We start from the raw sequence: 19,606 nt of genomic DNA on the forward strand, positions 1-19,606 counted from the left end.
TCTGTTATAATAAAAATGTTGTTAAAATAGAATTGTTGCCATTATTTACATAATGTAGTATTTTCTTCATAGAATTGTTCAAATATTCAACTTATTGGTCTTACTAAAGAAGACCAATCTAAAAATTTAAAAAAACTATATGCAAAGCGTGGTATAATACTACACTTTGTGAGTTGTCTTGTCGTTCTCAAAAAAGCTAAAACTACTGCGGAAAAAGCTGTTTTGTTGCAGAAAAGTTTAATATGTAAAGTGTGGTATAATACTACATTTTGTGAGTTGTCTTGTCGTTTTGAAAAAGCTGCAAACCATGTGAAAAGGCTATTGCGTTACAGAAAAAATGTAATATGCAAAGCGTGGTATAATACTACGTTTTGTTAGTTGTCTTGTCGTTCTCAAAAAAGCTAAAACGACTACAGAAAAAGCTATTTTGTTACAGAAAAATTTAATATGTAAAGCATTGTATAATACTACATTTTGTGAGTCTTGTTGTTCTGAAAAAGCTGAAAATCATGTGAAAAAGTTGTTTTATTTCAGAAAAATTTAATATGTAAAGCATGGTATAATACTATGTTTTATATGAAATCTTGCCTATAAATAACGGCTGCATTGTAGTTATTTTATGCGCTTAACAACAACCTATAGCAAATATTTCCATAAAACAAAAGTTTCTCTTTAAGAAATGACTCAACAACCCCTTTATGTCCCAAGGTGCGACTGCGGAAACAAAAGCATGATGTACGATTGGTGGGAAGAAGTTGGACGTCGTTACTGAGCGTGTATGAACAAGTTTTAAAGGCAACCCGATGTACCTACATGCAATTTTGAGGTATGGATTGATGAACCATGTGAGCAGGAATACTACAAAGACAAGTTGTATCATCTTCATAATGTGTGTACGAGGCAGTGGGACAGAGAGCGCCAATCCAAGCAAGAAATTGCGGAGTTGAAGGCGAAACTCAAGGAGGTGGAAGAAGAGAGAAAAAAACTGGAAGACCAGCTCAAGTGGTTGGAGCAGAGAATACTAGGCGGTCGTGACTAAACAATGGCATGTACGCGTTGCTCTTAGTAGTGTATCTTTATGTTTCTCTTGTCAAGTGTTTTCATTAGTTGTATTGTTTGTGTTGTGTTAGGTTTGTTATGTTTGTGTTTGTGTTATATTGTTAAAATAAAATTGTTGTTCAAACACAGTTAAAATAAAATTATTGTTAAAATAGAATTGTTGCCATTATTTACATAATGTAGTATTTACACAAAGTACAAATATAAGTAAATCAATGAGTCCCGCAGCTTGTGTGCTTCAGTGTTCTTGCTGGCCTGAGTCGCATCCCCTGTCGCCCGGGTACACTATCGGGATCATCATCATCAAGTCTCCTCTTTATGTGAGGATGCACAACAGCACCGACTGTACAGCTGGCGAGATCGGTAGAAGAGGTCGTCGGGCCATCAACAAACTACAAAACAAGTACTAAGCTTAGCATATGAAAATGTATATTAGTATTGTACGTGTTAAGTCAAAAACATATTCTCACCGTGGTCTCGTCGGCCTCCTGAGTATATGCATCCGTGGTGTCCTCATCAGCGCATATAGTGGCCTCCGTGATGGGTTGGGACGAAGCCTTAATAAGAAAATTAAAAATTAATTAATGGCAAATCATTAAGGAAAAGAAACAAATTGAAATTTTACAATAATACAAACATACATGTGCCTGTGATAGATCCGCATTAACCGTCGGGGATGAGGCATAACTCAACCTGCGCCCGCCATCCACGTCCCGGGTCGGCCGATCCTCAACTGCGGTAGATGGGCCTAAAAAGAACTGGTCTACATCTTCGTCGAATGTACCCGTGATCAAAAATGTATCTTACGGGTGACCTGCGATGCTGGCAGAGATAGCTGAAGGTTATACGACGACATGCTGCTGGAAGGCTCATCTAGCTGAGGGAAATAACTCGGCTGATCATCTCCAAGATCCTCATCTCTAAGATCCTCATCATGTGCCTCAACAGGTGGGCCGACAGGTGCCTCAACGCCCCCTTGCTGGGGACCACCTCCTCGTCGTCCCCCGCGACCTCGTGGGGCACCCCTGCCTCATGGGACAGCCCTGCCTCGTGGGGCACCCCTCCCTCGTGCCCTACCCCTACCTCGTGGGACAGCCCTACCCCGATGGTACTCCTCTGGCACCGCATACTCAGCCTCGTGATCCAACCTCGCGTCATCTCTCGCTTGATACAAGGTCCGACGAGCCAGCTCTTCCACCCGCCGGCCATACTCAACGATTGCAGCATTGTCGCCATGCTGCTGCATCTCTTGTCCCAACTGGTAGAACATGTGATGCCCAATAGCCTGCGCAACATTTAAAATATTAATTAAATAACACTATATCACAATTATAAGATATTAATAAGCCACAAAAACATACCAGTGCCTCGTGCCTCCCGGCGTATGGTCTGTACCGATCGCCAAGTACATAAATGGGGTTCCCGATCATCAGTCGGGTATGACGGTGGTACCATGATGTATGCAGCTCAATAGTGGCCTCCTGGATATGTGAAGGTGGTGGCGGAATACGGTACTCTCGTTGGTCCCAAATATGGACCTGTTGCTCTAGCCATCCTACAAATTCATCGTCCACCCTGGTACGGTCATCCCACTGATAATGTGTATGTACCCATGCAGGCTCCCCCGGTATAGGTTGGGGACGGTGAAACTGGCGAAGCACATGCTCTGTGGCTTGATGCTCAACCACATCGAAGAAGATCATCGGGACGGAAGTGCTCCAAAGCAGTCGGTCGATTGAGCAATAATGAGGCAGCTGAGCCAGCAACTCATCGTTGTATGTCGTCCAGATGAACTATCAAATAATAACATAAAAGTGAGTATGTGCAACACAAGTGAATTTATAACAAGTAAGTTTAGATACATATTTACCTGTTCGGCCACCAGCATATCTAACACATCCCTGACAAGGGGGAGATTATGATTAGCACCAGTCCCTCGATAGTTCCCACGCCAGAGAACCCACTTCGTAGCTAGAGGGAGAAACGGAGGTGCTACGTCCGACTCTAGTAGTGGTAGAGGTGGTTGCAACGGTAGGATCCGCTGCCAGGCCCAAACCTAAGATAAAAGGTTGACATAAAATTTAAGTGTCATTTTGACCATATAGAATTCGGAGTAATGAACAGAGTATTCGAAAATATTGTCACCTGTAGAAGCCGCAGAAAATCACATGTCCACATGGTTGCCCATGCTCGCCCGACACATACTCTTGTACAGGTATGCTAGAATAGCAACACCCTAACTGTACCGGGGTAACTCATCTAACTGCTGCAGATGATGCAGAAAACGCATACTCACTAGATTTCCCGAAGTGTTCTGGAACAAGACACCCCCAAAAATAAGGAACAACACCAACCTCGTGTACCGGTCAATATGGATAGCCTCTGTCTCGCCGGTAATGTCGGGGTGCAATACCTCCATATGCTCTCTGATAGCTGTCACAGAAATGCGACTGCCCCTCTAAGTGCAGCCTCACCCTGTGGTCTGTAACCAGTATACTGCCCCAGCAAATCCAAATATTGGGGACGCGTCATAGCTCTCATGTACTGGGCAGTGCAACGGCCAGTCCATCTACACGCAGCCCATACAAAACCTGAACATCCTCAAGCGTGATGGTGGCCTCTCCAGTGGGCAGGTGAAAAGTGTGTGTCTCTGGTCGCTACCGCTCTATCAACGCCATGATGAGAGACCAATCGAGCTGCATCCGCCCAATCCAAAAATCCTAAGGAAGCCCGTAGCCTCTAGGCGATCGACTACGTGGGGATGGAAATGTCTCTCCCTCAAAAAGTCCCACAAATCGTCCGGTCTCCTGGCGCGGAGAGTCTGATCCAATAGATGTCCCTCCGAGACATAGGAGGACTTATGGTCGCCCTTTAACACTAATATCTGATCCTCGGCTGGTCCAGGATGTACATGCGGCAAGTCCATGTCGTCTATTGTAATAAATTAAATATTATTTAATTGGACTGAGTAATTATCTATGGGTTCCAGGCTCGATATTTGAGGCTCAGTAGCACTAAACTATCCTTAATTATTATGTATGTCAATTTCAATAAGTTTAAAATTTTGTTAGTTTAATAAATTAAATAATTAATTATTTAATGGGATTGAGTAATTATCTATGGGTTCCAGGCTCGATATTTGAGGCCCAGTAGCACCAAGCTATCCTTAATTATTATGTGTGTCAATTTCAATAAGTTTAAAATTTTGTTAGTTTAATAAATTAAATAATTTATTTGGACTAAGTAATTATCTATGGGTTCCAGACTCGATATTTGAGGCTCAGTAGCACCAAACTATTCTTAATTATTATGTGTGTCAATTTCAATAAGTTTAAAATTTTGTTAGTTTAATAAATTAAATAATTAATTATTTAATTGGACTGAGTAATTATCTATGGGTTCCAGGCTCGATATTTGATGCCCAGTAGCACCAAACTATCCTTAATTATTATGTGTGTCAATTTCAATAAGTTTAAAATTTTGTTAGTTTAATAAATTAAATAATTAATTATTTAATTGGACTGAGTAATTATCTATGGGTTTCATTCTCGATATTTGAGGCCCAGTAGCACCAAGCTATCCTTAATTATTATGTGTGTCAATTTCAATAAGTTTAAAATTTTGTTAGTTTAATAAATTAAATAATTAATTATTTAATTGGATTGAGTAATTATCTATGGGTTCCAGGCTCGATATTTGATGCCCAGTAGCACCAAGCTATCCTTAATTATTATGTGTGTCAATTTCAATAAGTTTAAAATTTTGTTAGTTTAATAAATTAAATAATTAATTATTTAATTGGATTGAGTAATTATCTATGGGTTCCAGGCTCGATATTTGAGGCCCAGTAGCACCAAGCTATCCTTAATTATCATGTGTGTCAATTTCAATAAGTTTAAAAAAACTTTAGTTTAATAAATTAAATAATTAATTATTTAATTGGACTGAGTAATTATCTATGAGTTTCAGGCTCGATATTTGAGTTAATTTGACAACATATATTAATTTGTTAGTTTTGTAAGTTTATTTTATAAATTAAATAATTAATTTTGTAAAGTGTAATTGGATAGAGTTTGTAGTTAGTACATACTTAAACTACAGAGACTCTATGTTAAAAGGCTCTATATTTTACTATACTAAAAGACTCTATATTTTACTACGCTAAAAGGCCACTATTCTTAAGCAAATAAATAATCTGAACTAAATAAAAACAACAAATATATGAACATAACATTCTCGAAATTACATATAATGCAGTAAAAAATATTTGTGACAATTTCATTAACAATAAAAATTATTTATCAAGTTTTAACTATTTTTTGTCCCAAGGCTAATAATTCAATCCGGGTAAAAATAACATACAAATTTAAACGCAAATATAACACAATTCAACGTGGAAACACATTCAACAAAACAAATATGCATATGCTCTACGAGTTTCGACATAAACAAAATCGAAATACCTCGATTTATGTTTTTTGAAATAGATCCAAATCGACTTTTTGACCCCGAAAGAAGAAATCCAAGGCTTGGGATGTATGCGGGACCTACACTCTTCACTTTTTGTGTGACGAGTGGGGCCCAAGATTTTTTTTTAATTTGCGGGGGGGGGGGGACCAGCAGTGGTGGGGCAATTTTTTTAAAAATGATGACTTCTGTCGTGGGGAAGAAGAAGAAGGGGGACCCTATATTTTATTATAGGCTTAAACGCAGTATAATACTGCGTTTTCCTTAAACGCAGTATTATAATGCATTTTCCTATAAAAAAAACTAATTTTTTAGTAAAACACAGTATAATACTGCGTTTAACTTTAACGGCTAACTTTCCGTTAAAATAAAACGCAGTATTATACTGCGTTTTATGTAGATATGTAACTTTTTTAACTGTATAAACGTATTTTGAGTCCAAAAATACGTCATTTCAGTTTCAGACTCTTTTCACCCCTTTTTTATTAATTGAATAAATCTTCCATATTAGTTTGATTAAAAGGTTTACCTCGTTTTGATCCCCATGAAATTAGAGTTTAAGCTTTGTGCACTAAGGTATAATTTTTTTGTACAATTAGGTAATAGGTAACCTAATAGAAAGGTAATTAACCTACTATAGGAAATTAAACAATATTGATGTTATAAAAAAAATTATATCGTCAGAGTACATATAACTTAAATTCCACAATCACATCATGGTCCTTTTGGACATTTTGCTATGATTGGATTCATCAACATAGTCCCTCATTGTTCAAAATTGCCCTCACTAACATTTCATAGATTTTTTATGTTTTATTTTTCATCTAATGTATTTGCATTGAAGTTTTGATTAAATATGGTAGGGTGTGTGTAGGCATGTAAAATCTATTGAATTTAAATTCAATAAATAATTTGGATTATATTTTAAATATACTGGTCCAAATAAATATTATGGGCTAATATAATTAGATTAATTATATAAGTCTAATATATATGGATTAAATAAATAAGTCTTAATCCATTGAGTTAGCCCATTTAGTTGGGCTAAAATGATGAGCCCACTTCATTAAGCCCAAGATGTCATCTTCCTAGAGGCCCAGTTTGGCGCCACGTGTTAAATGACATGGCGCGCCAAGTCAAACGGAAAAGCCAATAGGGTCATGCCACGTGTCAAAATGACAAGGTATGTCAAGTCACACTAAAAGACCAATGAAATCACGCCACATGTACAAGTGACATGTTCTGGCCAGTCAAATGCGGCCATGTCACACTTCAATTTGATTGGTCGGAAAGAGTTTGTTCTTATCATAACTCCTTCCTTCCACAACTATAAATAAGGGTCTTCATAACCCAGAAAATACACCAGAAGTTATAACAAGAAGCAAGAAGGAGCTCGTGGATCAAACGCTGAAAATTCCTCCACAATTTTCAAGCTTCAAGCAATCAAGTTCAAGCTCAAGAACGAACAACAAATCACGTTCAAGCTCAAGAACGAAGAACAAATCAAGGTCAAGTTCAAGCAACAATTACAAATTCAAGATCAAGCTCAAAGGCCCTTGAATTTATTTATTATTGAAAAGAAGAATCAGAGGATTCATAGAAATTTTACACTCAAATATTCGAAATAAAATACTACGATTGTTGCGATATTTTCGGTCTTAATTTTATTTTCTCGACGCAAATTTATTGTCTACAAATTTTGGCATGCCTAGTGGGACAATCTCTACCTCTCATCTCAACTTTTCAATCACCAAAGTCCAAGAACATTGAAATGACTTCAAAGAAAATCAACTCCGGTTCAACTTCCACCAAGGCTGCTAACTCAAGGTTCTATGCTGATGTGGAAAGCATCCTCAATATTATCTTTGGAAGCTTCGGACCAATTATGAGGAGCAAAGCAAGCTCTTTAGGACAACAAGCATCCCAAGTGTCGTCCGCGTCAACCCCTGTTTTCGGATCTTCATCCTCAAAATGAGCAAGATCTTCCACAAATGCATCTGAAGGAGGATACGATGTTGCTGAAAAGATCAAGAAAACTCTTGCTCTGCTTGACCTCTCCGGATCCAAGCACTCTGCCGTGAAGGAAGATGATGATGCTTCAAGTGATGGATCCTCCCCACTTACACCACATGGCGTGAGCCGATAAAGGATTAATCTGTGTGAAAATCCATGCTACTCTCTGTGGTCCACGACAATCATGCAAGCCATGGTGACAAATACTTCATCCATGGAGGAGCAATTGACAAACTTGATGGAAGCAATCACTAGCTTGACCAAACGCATGCAAAATCAAGAGGCTAGAATCGATAAGCTAACAGATAGGGTGGGAATCTTGATGGAAGAAGAATCCATCGATGCACCTGGCAAGCTCCCAGAAGTTCTAGAGAGTGGCTCTCCCCTAAGACAAGTAACATCCACTAAGGCTATCACTGTCTCATCTGAAGGGATGATTCTAATTGATCAATTGAAGGAGTTCATTGAAGGAACCATTAAGAACAAATATGAGGTTGCTGCCAAATCCTCCCTTATGTATGCAAAGCCATACACTACAAGGGTCGATATGTTGAAGATGCTTGCTGGCTATCTACCTCCAAAGTTTCAACAGTTTGATGGTAAAGGTAACCCAAAGCAACATGTGGCGCACTTTGTGGAGACGTGCAACAATGCTGGGACTTATGGAGATTACCTCATCAAGCAGTTTGTCCGCTCACTAAAAGGAAATGCTTTTGATTGGTAAATGGACCTCGAGGCTAGATCTATCGATAGCTGGGATCAACTAGAGCAAGAGTTCCTCAACCGCTTTTATAGTACGATACGTACTGTGAGTATGATAGAACTAACAAATACTCGTCAACGAAAGGGGGAACTAATTATCGACTTTATCAATCGTTGGAGGAATGCAAACCTCAACCGCAAAGACAGGCTTAGTGAAGCTTCATGCATAGAGATGTGCATCCAAGGCATGCATTGGGGATTGCACTACATCTTGCAAGGTATCAAGCCTGGCACATTTGAAGAACTTGCAACTCGTGCCCATGACATGGAATTGAGCATGGCATCCGCTGGAAATGAAAGTCTGCCCATCAATGAACCTCGCAAAGGAAATGACAAGCAAGAAGTCAGGAAGTGGGGCAAGTTCGTACCCAAGTCTGAAAGCAAAGAAGCTATGAATGTCAACACGTCACCTATGAAGTTCACGACGAAGGTAAGCAAGAAGCAGAGTATGAAATCCACTTCTTTTCAAGATAAGCCAAGTGGAAAGTTGAATCTAAAAGAAATGCAGGAGAAAGAGGATCCATTCCTGGACTCTGATGTGCCATCCATTTTCAAAGAACTCCTCGAGTTAAATCTCATTAAGCTTCCAGAGATGAAGCTACCAAATGAAGTTGGGAAAATAAATGACCCAAATTACTGCAAATATCACCGACTTGTAAGCCACCCTCTGGAGAAGTGCTTTGTCTTCAAGGACAAAGTTATGGACTTAGCCCGTGAAAAGAAGATCATGCTTGAAGATGAGAAAGCAAGCGCGAACCATGTCTCTATCACCTTTGGCTCATTCAGTCTAGATGAGTTATGCAGTTTAAAGGAATCAAAAATGAAAAATTACTAGTGAACAATAAAGTTGAAAACAATCAACCTGATAATGATGAAGGTTGGACGTTGGTGACTCGTCGTAGGTGCCACAAAATGAGCCCATGAAAAGAATCAATAGAACAACCAACAAGGAAGATGATGGTAAAAAGACCAACGAAAAAGAATCTAGTTAGGCGTTTGAAAAAAGCAAAAGTGAAGATGCACCACCCTCAAAGCCACGATATATAGTGACCTTGGAGGATTTCTTGCCATCTTGGTTCCGCATGAAGATTTCCCGTGATGGTATTGAGGCCTCTTGTTGCAATGCTGATAAAGGGGAAGAAAAGAGTGATGACCTACCATTGGCATCATCTTCGGAAAAGCTCGAGTCCACTCCTCAAGAAGCTAATGTGTGTGAGGAAAAAGTCACGTTCACAAATGACAATCTTCTGCTAGGTGACACTCTTCATAACCGCCCATTGTACCTGGTTGGATATATGCGTGATGAAAGGGTAAATCGAATTTTGGTTGATGGAGAATCCTCGGTAAACATCTTTCCAATTCACGCTGTGAAAGAACTTGGTATTACCATGAACGAACTATCGGAAACAAAACTTGTGGGTTCTTCGTATCATGTTACTGTACAAGTCGAGAATGGCATTCTATCTTCAATGGAAGATAATGCAAAATTGGAGGATGTTTCGCCATGTTATCACATATCCTTCGACGATGGGGACCCTCAAGAAGATGCAGATGTGAAAGATGCTCCACCTAAACTTGAAGAAGGAGTGAAGACGACAGTTGATGCCTTAAAAGAAGTTAACCTTGGCACCGATGAAGAACCAAGACCCACCTACCTAAGTGCTTTACTAGAAGCTGATGAAGAGAGCATTTATATTGAGTTACTCAAGGAGTTTAGGGATGTCTTCGCTTGGAGTTACAAAAAGATGCCTGACTTGGACCCGAAAGTAGCAGTTCATCACCTTGCAGTCAAAAATAGTGCTCAACCTGTTAAACAAGCTCAAAGGCATTTTAGGCCGGACTTGGTTCCCTTTGATTGAAATTGAAGTTAACAAACTCATCGAAGTTGGCTTTATTCGTGAAGTTAAATACCCAACATGGGTTTCAAGTATTGTCCTGTAAGGAAGAAAAATGGTCAGATTCGAGTGTGCGTTGACTTTAGGGATCTTAACAATGCATGTCTAAAAGATAAGTTCCCGCTTCCCATTCCAAAATTGATGATCGATGCTACTACTAGGTACGAGGCAATGTCATTTATGGACGGTTCATCAAGCTATAACCAAATTCGCATTGCGCCAAAAGATGAAGAGCTTACTGCATTTTGTACCCCCAAGGGTATTTATTGCTACAAGGTAATGCCTTTTGGCTTGAAAAATGCTGATGCTATTTACCAAAGGGCTATGCAGAATATTTTTGATGATCTTCTCCACACGAATGTCGAATGCTATGTTGACTAGTTGGTGGTAAAATCAAGAGAGAAGGGAGACTACTTGAAAGACTTGAGAATGGTGTTTGAGTTGCTCCGGAGGTACCAATTTAGGATGAACCCATTGAAATGCGCCTTTGCAGTTACTTCTGGAAAGTTCCTAGGTTTCATTGTTCGACATCGAGGGATTGAAATTGATCAAGCCAAAGTTGATGCAATCTTGAAAATGTTTGAACCTCGGGACATTCACGAATTGAAAAGTCTGCAGGGAAAGTTAGCGTATCTTAGGAGATTCATCTCAAACCTAGCTGGGAGGTGCCAACCATTCAGTCGTCTTATGAAGAAAGGTGTCCCTTTCAAATGCGACCAAGCGTGTAGCAATGCCTTTGAGAGCATTAAATCCTACTTGATGAAGCCTCCAGTTCTGGCAGCCCCTATACTTGGAAAGTCATTGATACTATACATTTCAGCACAAGAAAGGTCTGTTGGAGCGCTACTGGCCCAAGAAAATAGTAAAGGGAAAGAAAACTCCCTTTACTACTTGAGCAGGATAATGACACCAAATGAGCTAAATTATTCGCCAATTGAAAAGTTATGTTTGGCGCTAGTCCTCTCAATCCAAAAGTTGAAGCACTACTTTCAAGCTCATGTCGTTCGTTTGGTTTCTAGAGCAAATCCCATCATGTTTGTTAGGTCAAAACCTGTCCTTAGTGATCGACTAACAAGGTGATATCTCAAGTTTCAACAATTTGAAATCGTACACATCCCTCAAAAGGCTATAAAGGGATAAGTGTTAGCGGACTTCTTAGCAGATCACCCTATGCCTGATGATTGGGAGCTAACTGATGAACTACCTGATGAGGACGCCATGGTCATCGAAGTTCAGCCTCCATGGAAGATGTACTTTGATGGTACTGCACATTGCGTAGGAGCTAGTGCTGGTGTAGTATTTGTCATTTCTCAAGGTGAAGTTCTGCCCTACTCTTTTACGTTGACACAACTCTACTCTAACAATGTTGCTGAGTATCAAGCACTAATACTTGGGCTCGAAATGGCTGTCAAAATGAAGCGGTTGCAATTGCAAGTCTTTGGTGACTCTCAGTTAGTGGTCAATCAGCTTTTAGGTAGTTACGAGGTCAAGAAGCCTAACCTACGCCCATATCATGATTACACTAAAAAATTAATAGGATGGCTCGATGATGTGACTATTCAGCATGTGCCAAGGAAAGAAAATAAGAAGGCAGATGCTTTAGCTGCCCTAGCTTCATCTTTAACCCTGCCTTATCAAGCACAAGTTACTATCTGCCAAAAATGGGTAGTACCGCTGCCAAATGAGGTTGGAGGTGAAGAAAATGAACTTAAGCATCTTGTCGCTGTTTCTGAAGTCGAGAAAGAAGAATGGAGACAACCCATTATCGACTACTTATGCTATGAGATGCTTCTAGAAAATCTGCGGAGAAGAACTGAAATCCGTCGTCGTGCACCTCGCTTCCTTTACTACAAAGATACCCTATACAGAAGATCATTCGAGAGAGTACTCTTATGATGCTTAGGGGAAGGTGAAGCACTCCAAGCTTTGCAAGAAGCGCATTTTGGGGTATATGGATCACACTAGTCTGAACCAAAGCTCCACTTTCATATGAAAAGGATGTGATACTATTGGCCAACGATGGTAAAAGATTTCTTGGACTATGCTCGAAGATGCAAGGCTTGTCAATTCCATGCGAATTTTATTCATCAACCTCCTGAAGTGTTGCACCCGACTGTTGCATCCTGACCGTTTGACGCTTGGGGATTGGATGTTGTTGGACCACTACCAAAGTCCTCTGGTGGGCACCTATACATCTTGGCTGCAACTGACTACTTCTCAAAATGGGCTGAAATTGTTGCTCTTAAGGAAGTAAAGAAGGAAAATGTTGCAAGTTTCATCCGAGTAAATATTATTTATCGCTTTGGCATCCCTTGTTATATAATAACGGATAATGGAAAGCCATTCGATAATAGTCTGATGAACAAGATTTGTGATCTCTTTGGCTTCAAGAAACATAACTCTTCGATGTACAATGCTACCGCCAATGATCTAGTTGAGGCATTCAACAAAACTCTATGCAACTTGTTAAAGAAAGTCATCTCCAAATCCAAACGATATTGGAATGACCGTATGGAAGAAGATTTATGGGCATATAGGACGACTCGCTGCACGCCAACACATGCAACTCCTTATTCACTCATTTATGGAGTCGAAGCCGTCTTGCCACTTGAGCGTCAAATACCTTCATTACGACTGGCTATTCAAGAAGGGATCACTGATGAAGAAAATGCTCGACTTCGATTAGCAGAGTTGGAGGCTCTTGATGAGAAGAGGTTGGAAGCTCAACAGAGTCTTGAATGTTATCAAGCTCGATTATCTCGCGCCTTCAATAAAAGAGTTCGCCCGAGATCCTTTCAAGTAGGAGATCAAGTCCTTGCCGTACGAAGATCCATAATTACTTCACATAAACCTGTAAGGAAGTTCACTTCAAAATGGGATGGTCCATATATCGTACAAGAAGTTTACTCAAGTGGGGCTTACAACTTGGTTGATGCAGATGGTATGAGAATCGGCCCTATAAATGACAAGTTTTTAAAGAAGTATTATCCTTGAAGTTGCAACGCTCCTTGACGCATGAGCCTAAACTACATGTTGCTACGCTCCTTGACGCATGAGCCTAAACTGCATGTTGCTACACTCCCGGCCCACATGAGTCTAAACTGTGTACGAACCTACACACAAAAAAAAGAGTCCGCTAGGTTAAAAACTTCAAAAGAGGCGGCCTAGGCAAAAGTTAGGACATAAAAAAATCACCCTATCTAAACTACGATATGACTTGATCCTCTTCACCGAGGTACGTAGGCAGCTTAAAGTTTTATTCTAAGTTCAGTCGCATAAGTCCAAAAGATATATATTGCCCCAATTGTTGTTCAAATGAAGTATGAAGGAATGTAAGCTAAAGCTAAAATGTCGTCCTCCTGTTGAACTTTGATCTCATTTGATTTAAAGGGGGCAACCCTCCATGGTAAATTGATATCTTCAATGGGCCGATTTTAGGAGGATGTCAAGTATTTGCATTGAAGTCCATGGATTCTCTATGTCTTCGGGTTCGCCAAACCTTCAAGTTTGTTGGTCTCTAAGTCCTCCCTCTGCCTTAAAAAAATGGGAAGAGAAGAGAGACATCAAAAGGAAACACAAGTATAAGGAAAAGATTGCTTGGCACAACGTTTCAAATTCAGTGAGACTTGAACCCACGATATTTGTAAGAATATAGCTCTTAAATTTTTATTGATGGCAAGTAAGACATCTTCCGATCTCGAGTCTTCCATACCAAGATATGAATTTTTTGGTGAGACTGCGCAAATCTAGAATTGATAGCGTGGTGCAATATAAAGTTGATTTCAAAATATTATCTGGGACGATTCTGAAATTGTTTGATTGAGAATTTTGGATATGTTCTAGATTTTGAAGTCTAGTTTTCAAGAAATCAAATGGTTTGCAATTTCGATATTTCTACACCAAGATATGATTTTTTTTTGTTAGACTGCGCAAATCTGAAATTTTCAACATGGTGAACTCTTGAGTTGATTTCAAAATATTATCTGGGGCGATTCTAAAGGTGTTTGGTTCTAAATTTTGGATAAATATTAGAAGTTGAAGTCTAATTTTCGAAAACTCAAACGGTTCATTATTTGAACTCTCCCAAGACAAAATATGAATCTTTTGTTACAAGCGCTTAAAGCTGAAAATTATACGACTAAGATAAAAGTCGAACAATTTAAAGCAAAAGAGAAGCTGAAACATTTAAGCCCTTGAAGTCTCCGAGTTGAAATCTTCAAGTTCGTCGGTCTTCAAGTTGAAGTCTTCACGTTCGCCACCCTTCAAGTTGAAATATTTAAGCCCTCCAAGTCTCTAAGTTGAAGTCTTCAAATCCGCCAGACTTCAAATTTCAGTCTTCAAATTCGTTGGTCTTAAAGTCGAAATATTTAAACCTCCAAATCTTCAAGTTGAAATCTTCAAGTTGAGGTCCTCAAAGTCGTCGGTCTTCAAGTGGAAATATTTGAGCCCTCAAATTTTTCAAGTTGAAACATCAAAGTCTGCCGAATCTTCAAGTTTGTCATCTTCAGGTTGAAACATCAAAGTCCGCCGAATCTTCAAGTTTGTCGGTCTTCAGGTTAAAGTCTGTAAAGTTCTCCAAATCTTCAAAGTTTTCCAAGTGTTCAAGTAAACGTCATCAAGTCCATAAAGTCTTCGAGTTGAAGCTTTATAACTTTCCAATCTTAAGGTGGACATATAAGTCCATTTGTACCTTAAGTTGTCCTCTTCGTAGGTTTGTCCTTAAAAGGAACTATAACTTTCCAATCTTAGGGTAGACATATGAGTCCCTTTGCATCTTAAGTTGGCCTTTCCGATAGTCGAGCCACATTAAAAGTAACCTCTACAATAGTCGAGCCACATTGAGAGTAATCTCTCTGATAGTCGGGCCACATTGAGAGTAATTTCTCCGATAGTCGATGCACATTGAGAGTAATCTCTCCGATAGTCGGGGCACATTGAGAGTAATCTCTCAGATAGTTAGGCCATATTGAGAGTAATCTCTCCGATAGTCGGGCCGTCTTGAGAGTAATCTCTCCGATAGTTGGGTCATTTTGAGAGTAATCTCTCCAATAATCGGGTCGTTTTGAGAGTAATCTCTCCGATAGTCAGGCCACATTGAGAGTAATCTCTCCGATAGTCAGGTCATTTTGAGAGTAATCTCTCCGATAGTCGAGCCACATTGAGAGTAATCTCTCCGATAGTCAAGCCATTGAGAGTAATCTCTCCGATAGTCAGGTCATTCTGAGAGTAATCTCTCCGATAGTCTGGTCATTCTGAGAGTAATCTCTCCGATAGTCGGGTCACATTGAGAGTAATCTCTCCGATAGTCGGGTCATTTTGAGAGTAATCTCTCCGATAGTCGAGCCAAATTGAGAGTAATCTCTCTGATAGTCTGGACATTGAGAGTAATCTCTTCGATATTTGGGCAGGGATAGGTATCCATCCCCTCACACCCTAAGAACGCCTTCTTCATGCATAGATCATCTTGTTGAACAAGAGCATATCTTTCTCGATTGACCTACAAAAAAAGAAAAAAAGACAACAAAGGAAGAAAAACACAAGAAAAGAAGAAGAAATTACCTTCGCGTAGATGCTTTCGAGTCCACAAAATTAGATTCAAGTGGCTTGCCAAAACTGTGAATTAATGCTCAACAATCACATGAGCATGGGTTTATAGAGGTGTGTAAAGTACCACTTGTGTGCAGTAACTACCGATGTGGGATCATGTGTATAGGCGGCAAAAAAATTCCTTCCCTATATCTACAGGGAATGGCACTAGGCATCCAATTTAAAGTCAAATATGGTTCCTGAAGCATTTCGATTCCAAATAATTACCCGAATGTATCCGACTTGATGTCCAAGGATCTGCGTAAAAAGAGGGAAAATATTCCCTGTTAAACAACGTGATTGGGCAAAATAAGGGGTCGTTTGGTAGGGTGCATAAGAATAATGCTGAATAGAGTGTATTAGTAGTGCTGGTATTAGTTATGCTTACATTAGTTATGCTGGTATTAGTTATGCTGACATATTTCTTATCCATTGTTTGGTTTGATGTATTAAAGTATTGCACAATTTCTAAAAGAATTGTTTGTTTACAAAAATGCCCTCAAAACTAGTCCACGCTCTAACTTTTTAAAAGAAACATATGTTGAGAAATGTTTTTATATGAAACAGTTTTAGAAAAATTATTTTATTTGTCTACCTATATTGTAAAATAAAATTAAATATTTATTTATAAAAAAAAGAAATATGCTAAGTATTTATTTATTTACTAGGGATATAATTTTATTTCTCACTGTTTGGATTATTTTGAACTTGCATTAATATACTAACTAGCATATTTTAATCAAGCATAAATTTTGAAGGACAATTTTGTCTTTAACTAAGCTAATGCATGCATTAAAATCCATTGCATTGCTAATACTATTATTTTCTATGTATTAGTTATGCATAGGATAATACCAAATGGGATGTATAACTAATGCCGACATAACTAATGCATAGATTCAAAATGTCTACCAAACAATATATTATTAATACACAAAGCCAATGCATGCATTAGCTTATGTAATGCATCCTACCAAACGACCCCTAAGTGGACAAAGTAATGTGATTAGTGATTGTCCATGTCACGACAAATATGACAATTTATGAATTCAAAAAGTAGTGACATTTGCCTCACGTATGAAGCATACAAATTCAAAGCTAATCTTTATATGAGTTGACACTTCTAGCCTTGTCTTTGATAAACAAAATATATACCGTGACAAGTCTTTTAAGTTGTAGGCATGTAAAATTTATTGAGTTTAAATTCAATAAATAAATTTGGACTATATTTTAAATATACTGGTCCAAATAAATATTATGGACTAATATAATTGAATTAATTATATAAGTTAAATATATATGAATTAAATAAATAAGTCTTAATTTATTGGACTAGCCCATTTAATTGGGCTAAAGTGATGAGCCCACTTCAGTAAGCCAAATATGTCATCTTCCTAGAGACCTAGTTTGGCGCCACGTGTTAAATGACGTGGCGCGCCAAGTCAAACGGAAAAGTCAATAGGGTGATGCCACGTGTCGAAATGACAAGGCATGCCAAGTCACACTAAAAGGCCAATGAAATCATGCCACGTGTACAAGTGACATGTTCTGGCCAATCAAATGCGTCCATGTCACACTTCAATTTGATTGGTCGGAAAGAGTTTGTTTTTATCATAACTCCTCCCTTCCACAACTATAAATAGGGGTCTTCATAACCCAGAAAAGACACCAGAAGTTATAACAATAAGCAAGAAAGAGCTCGTGGATCAAACACTGCAAATTCCTCCACAAGTTTCAATTTCAAGCAATCAAGTTCAAGCTCAAGAACGAAGAACAAATCAAGTTCAAGCTCAAGAACGAAGAACAATTCAAGGTCAAGTTCAAGCAATCAAGCTAAAGCTCAAGAACAAGATCATCGTTCGTGGCGACAACTACAAATTCAAGATCAACCTCAAAGGTCCTTGAATTTATTTATAATTGAAAAGAAGAATCAGAGGATTCATAGAGATTGTACACTCAAATATTCGAAATAAAATACTACGATTGTTACGATATTTTCGGTCTTGATCTTATTTTCTCGACGCAAATTTATTGTCTACAGTGTGTTTATAACATCATTTTACAAGAAGTTGGGTTTATAGAAGGGTATAGGCCCTACTTTGAATAAGGATAAGGAATAAGAGGTAACCCATAAAATTAGAGTTTATAAATAATATTTTCGAATAAGTTTAGGGATAACTTATGTATTTTTACTAATTATTATTGAATAACAGTAAATTTTATGAAAATTTATTGAAGAACTGTTCAAATTTAGATAATAAGGTGATTGAGCAAGTTGATCATTAATAATAAAAATTGTGTAAATACAATGGGATGAGGACTTTAATAGAATGGAATAGATACAAAGAATAGAATATAGTGATCCTAGAATAGTATTCTTAGCCCTATGTGGAATATTCTTCCACACAATGGAACAAGCAGAGGTGGACCTACGTTGTAGGTTGAGGGGTTACAGGACCCCGTTAGTCTCGACACACATACACACACACACACACACACACACACATATATATATATATATATATATATATATATATATATATATATATACCCCTTAAATATTTTACATGTGACCCTAAAAACTAAAAAAGAGAATGACAGAAGTGGTTGATCGGGCGGGGCTCTTCAACTCCATTCATTTTCGGATGACGAGGGATCGAGACATAACTTCAACTTCTTCTCCTCCTTTTCATTTTAGTTCTTTTTTCTCCTCTTTTCTATTTTAATTCTTTTTTCTTCTCCTTTCTATTTTAGGGTTCTTTTTTCTCCTCTTTTCTATTTTAATTTTTTTTCTCCTCCTTTCTATTTTAGTTATTTTTCTCCTTCCTTCCATTTTAGTTCCTTGAATACAACGTAATTTATATTTAATAGCAAACTACTTTATTTTTTATTTTCATCTTTTTGGAGTACAATTATAGTTTACTACTAATACATAATAGCCAATTTAATTTATTTTATTTTTTTTCAAATCCCTCTCTTAAATTTAAAAGCCACAAATTGCAACGTATCGCTTTATAAATAGAAAAATATAAATCTGTTTACCTTGAAAAATATGAGTAACAATTAAAGATATTTTTGTGATTTTAAAGATACGTGATATATTTTAATACTAGTGATTAAACAAGTAATATTGAGTTTAAGTAAGAAGAAATAATGAACCAAATCAGTGTTGATGAAACATTAGGGGGCCTCGAGCTCGTCTATCCAAGGACCCCGAGGTCAGCTAAGACCAAGAAGGTATGAACAATAAAGTAAAGGCAATAAAGTAAAGGCAATAATTGCTGAGCACGTTAAATAAGAGAAGAATAAGAATGTTCTATTGCTATAAAATGATCTCTTCTTTACAAAATGATTGGGATCCCCTATATATAGGAGGAGAAAACCCCAATATAGTACCTTGCTCATAAAGGTAAAGAATCTTATTGGTATAGGTGTATAACGGTCTAGTACGGACTTGTACAATTTCGTACAACTCATATCCTATAATTAATGCCCAGATCCACATGTCCTTGAGAAATTCCCGCTCTTTCTTGATTGACTTCGAGATTATGTTGTCCTCGATGCAGACCGCGTCAGGCCTTTGATCAACTTCCTCGAGGTATGTGTCCCTTAGCCGGATCTCCCCCATACCTCGAGCCTCCCGGACTCGAGCCTATAGCCCGATTTAAGACTCCAAAATCCTCCTCGATTTTGACCGTATACAGATAGTCCCCACATTTCTTAGAATGAAATGATACGAAACAATTCGAGCCTTGATTTTCCTGAGCCCCTAGCGATGATGTCATGCTCGTGATGTAGGCATTTGCAGAGATCGAAGCATCCCG

The sequence above is a fragment of the Nicotiana tabacum genome, chromosome 11 (genome assembly GCF_000715075.1).
Source record: "Nicotiana tabacum cultivar K326 chromosome 11, ASM71507v2, whole genome shotgun sequence".
Taxonomy (NCBI): Eukaryota; Viridiplantae; Streptophyta; class Magnoliopsida; order Solanales; family Solanaceae; genus Nicotiana; species Nicotiana tabacum.